Source organism: Octopus bimaculoides, chromosome 2 (assembly GCF_001194135.2).
Source record: "Octopus bimaculoides isolate UCB-OBI-ISO-001 chromosome 2, ASM119413v2, whole genome shotgun sequence".
Classification (NCBI taxonomy): Eukaryota; Metazoa; Mollusca; class Cephalopoda; order Octopoda; family Octopodidae; genus Octopus; species Octopus bimaculoides.
In genome coordinates this window covers 133,281,430-133,286,153 of record NC_068982.1, presented here as the reverse complement: position 1 = coordinate 133,286,153, position 4,724 = coordinate 133,281,430, and the positions used below count along the sequence as shown (strand labels likewise).

At 36.0% G+C, this 4,724-nt stretch overlaps 1 protein-coding gene across 1 annotated transcript in view; it reads right to left on the bottom strand.

Moving 5' to 3' along the window:
- Positions 1-3,229: 3,229 nt before the first annotated feature.
- The window catches only part of LOC106880126 (uncharacterized), a 21,924-nt gene continuing 20,429 nt past the window's right edge, over positions 3,230-4,724 (bottom strand). Inside the window, exon 5 of the mRNA XM_014929946.2 lies at positions 3,230-3,371. The gene's annotated coding sequence lies outside the window, so the exon portion shown is untranslated. The remainder of the gene's footprint in view (positions 3,372-4,724) is intronic.

Below are 4,724 nucleotides of genomic sequence, written 5' to 3'. Positions count from 1 at the left end.
TGGCAAGATGCCTTTCTTGTCACCAAACTTTTCCTGTTTCTGAAGCAAGGTGATATTTTCTTATTGTTAGGAAAGTCAACAACAACCTTGCTTGTATGATGACGATTCTTATTTACTACTATCACATGATGTCAGAACAAGAATGCACACACACACACACACACACACACACACACACACACACACACACACACACACGCATGTACACACACACACATGCACACAAACATATATAGACAGGGTTCTTTCAGTTTCTGTCTTCCAAATCCACTTACAAGTCTTTGGTCAACTCAGGTCTAAAGTAGATGACACTTGCCCAAGGTGTCATGCAATGAGACTATAACTAGAAACTATGTGGTTGGATAGCAAGCTTCTTAACCATACTGTTATGCCTTCACTGATAGCCATGGCTAAACCACAGCTTACTATAAATCTATCTTTAGTTTTATGTTTAGTTTCAAATTTAGAACAGAAACAAAAGGTAAATAAAAAGCCTTACAGGATATTTTCAGCCACATTTGATAAGTTTCATTCATTTCTTTATGGAAAGTCATGTTAACCATATTATTACTTGTGAAGTTGAATAATCCTGTGTTGGTTACAATTATGTCATTCAGCTTTAAAAAATTGGTAATCTCTTCCTTTGAAGCATTAACTGTTTTGTTTGTCACAACATTTATTACCTTTATCTGAAGTGTGTCATTACTTGTTGCTGTACAAGAGCATGTGAAATTATTCAAACTCTTCAGAGGTTCATGAAGGAAAATAATGGTTCCTTCTAATTTGTTTTCCTCACAAAATTCTAGTCTGTGTTCTTCTGCAAAATACAAAAATAAATACATTCATTTACATTTATTTTATAATTTTTAGGTGTAGTAATGGCTGTATGATTAAGAAGTTCTCTTGCCAACCATGTGACTTAGGGCTCAGTCCCACCACATGGCTCCTTGGGCAAGTGTCTTCTACTATAGCCCAAAGATGATCAAAGTCATGTGAGTGGATTTGGTACATGGAAACTGTGAGTATGTGTGTTTGTGGATGTGTATCTGTGCCTGTGTTTGTGGGTGTGTCTTTGTGTCTGTTCCCCTGTAACTTAGTGGTTTGGCAAAAGAAATTGATAGAACAAAATGAATACTAGGATTGATTTATTTGACTAAAACCATGAAGTTATGCCCCAGTATGGTTTCTATTCAATGACTTAAACAAGTAGCAAATAAATCAAAATTGTTTTCTTTTAAAATATAGACATAATGCATTCTGTCTGTCATTCTGTTTCAGAGCCAAACTTTGCATGGCTGAGAACATATTTGCAGACTGAAACAAATGGTTGGTGTTAGGAAGGGCATCCAACTGTAGAAACTCTGCCAGATCAGACTGGAGCGTGGTGCAGCCATCTGGTTCGCCAGTCCTCAGTCAAATCGTCCAACCCATGCTAGCATGGAAAGTGGACGTTAAACGATGATTTTTATTTATTTATTTATTTATAGTTTCAGCTTAGAGCTGCGGCCATGATGATGATATACACATACAGGGTTAGCCAAAAGTCACCTGACAGTAAATCTAACCATTTAATTCGAAGATTGAATGAATTTAATAAAAGCATCTAAGTATGAAACATTATGAAAATTGTTCAAACTGAAATCCTTGAGCAACACATTTTTCTATTCGAGTCAATTCAGAATTATAGAATGTGATAGAAGAAGAAAAAATAAACAACTATGATGATTTAAAGTGGGAAATACAAAGGTTGTGGTCAATGAGGAGAGTAGATGTGGTACCAATAGTAATTGGTGCACTTGGAAGTATCAGCACTCAACAACCAACGTTGCTCAAAAAGATCGGTGCAAAAGTGAAGGTAGAACACCTACAAAATTCAGCATTGTTTGGAACTGCATGAATTCTTTGCAGGGTTCTTGAAGCATGACCAATAAACAAGTGTTACCTTAGTCTGCTGGTTGTGGACAACTGACACTTTCCATCATACCCAGCAAAATAAGCTGTGAGGTTTCATATAATAATAATAATAAAATGATTATAGAGAATTGCCAAAGCAAAAAGAAAAACCTGAGTATGTCATGGATAGACTACAGGAAAGTGTCCCACATAATGGTCTACTCAAGACCCTTGACATATATAAAATCTCTCCTGTCATCTCCAAATTCTTATAAGGTAACATGGCCAAGTGGAATACATGTCTTTTCCAACACCATAGTAATGGGCTGAGCCAATCTAACAACATCAACATCAAACGAGGCATCTTTCAAGGTGACTCCCTCTCCCCATTACTCTTTTGCATGGTACTGATCCCACTCTCAAACGAATTGAGTAACACCAGGTATGGGTTCAAAGTGTATAATATTATAATAAACCATTTGTTTTATATGGACAATCTGAAGCTGTTTGCTAGAAATGATGAAGAGCTAGTAGGGCTGTTAACTGCTGTACACATAAGACAGAATAGAGAACAGTAAAAAATCCATGAAGAGGAAAAGGTGTGTATGTACATCAGGTTTAGTGTTGGTGAATTTCAGGAAACATGGAATTTTTGATGGATGATGTATTCTGACAACTAAAATTAGTGAAGGAGTCTTCTGACAGACCATTTTCTCATTTGTTGACCACTTTTCAAAGAAGACATAGAGTAATAGTTGGCTTTTGTAGAAATAGATTTTGGAAAAATGTTAGTAATGAGAGAGAAACTTTAGTAAAAACATTTCTACACGGTCTTCATTGATGTTTTTTGGTGATTGTATTAAATGACAATGATAATGAAGAATGGATATGGAGAAATTTCTTACCATAGATGCATTGCCCATAAAGCTCCAAGTTAGTGATGTTCGAGTAAAGACTGTTTGAAGTGTTTAAATATGTGGTAAAATTACAATAACTTGTATCAGAACAGTTCACTACTATAGATTCCTGTATTGTACATACATCTGTATATCCATCTGTACATCCATACGTACATACATCTGGTGGATTAGTTGGTAGAAGACTCGTTAAAGATTCTTGTGTAGTATTTTGACTCAAAGGAGATGTTGTGTAAGAGGTAACTGTCGTGTTGACACTGTATGTTGGTTGATGACTGCTTGATATGTTTGTTGAGGAAATATTATTTGAAGTGGAGTTCAGAAAAGTGACAGGCGTAGTCTGTGTTATATAGAAGTTTGTGGCATTGGTAACGTTGTCATTACTACTGATGTTAGCAACTACTGAAGTATTTGGGGAAATCGTGGTGGGATTTTCAGTGTATGCTCTGCACCATTTTAAATTTTTCACAGCTAAAACAGTATTATCTTTGCATGTAATATTGATACGAATTATGCCGCTTTTGTTGTCGAAAGGGATATTCCATTTATTTCCATATGTAACTGAAAAAAATAAATATGAAAACAAATATTTATTATATCATAGGAAAAATAGGACATGATGATAACAAGAATTATAACATAATTATACAAGGGTTGACGGAAAAGTTCATAGGCTGATTAAGATACTCTCATGTAATGTGACCAAATGAGGTTTACTTTTCAACATAGTCCTGCTCTGTGGTCCACACTCCTCTTCCATTGATGTTGCTGTGCTTGGATCCCATTGGTGAAGAAACTTTTATCCTCTTGGCCAAAAAAGTCATCAACAATAGATGCTATAATCACTGTGATACTGGTTCTCAGCCAAATGTTTTTTCCTGTTAGGGGACTGATGATAGTTAGATGGGGGCCAAATCAGAAGAATAGGGAGGCTGATCACCCAATTCAAAAGCTACAGTCATGCATAGAAGAGATTGAAACCAAGGATTTGTGTGCTGGAGCATTGTCCTAATGAAACAAGACCTCTTCCATTAGTTTTCTTGGGCATTTGGTCTTGAGAGCCTTTTATAACTGCCTCAGCAAGTTGGCATAGTACTCTCTATTAATGGTGTGGAACCTTCGAAGATAGTCAATAAACACAATGTCATCACCTTCTTTGCAGGTGAAATAATCTTGGCCTCCTTCTCAGAAGGTGAGGAGGGCTGTTTCCACTTCTTGGATTGTCTCTTTGTCTTTGGCTCAAAGTGATGAACCCAACATTCTTCTTGGCTTAGGAGACATTCAAGCTGGTTTCCTTCCAAGTGGTGGAAACCAGCTGGATCCACCTCAAACAACGTTATTTTCCTGTGATGTGATCAACCTGGTGTGCTTTTGATCAAGTGCCAGGAGGCTGCACCAAGCTCCAATCTGATCTGGCAATGTTTCTACAGCTGGATACCCTTCCTAATACCAACCACTCTGAGAGTGTAGTGAGTGTCTTTTACATGCCACCGGCATGGGTCACTGGAGGTCACTTGTTCCTTCTCCTTGTAAAAATACACTACTAATATCAAAAAAATTCCTTTTAGTAAATTCATTCTGTCAACTGAAATAGCAGCAGAATGTTGGAAATGTTGGATCTGGGATTTAAAAAAATTTGTAAACTATGTTAAATTATTTGGAATGTACGTCATTGTAAAGTATCCATCTGAAGAAGACGGTTTCTTTGGAATTGATATAATGTACTCATTAATCAATTAAAGGAGTCATTAGAAATGGCCATAATGAACTGACACCTGTACTTCATTATTGTTGTGTGTGTATATTATTCTGGCTTAACTAGGTGCACCAAGTTAAGTACCTTATTCAACTAAAACCTATATATATGTATATATATATATATATATATATATATATATATATATATATATATAT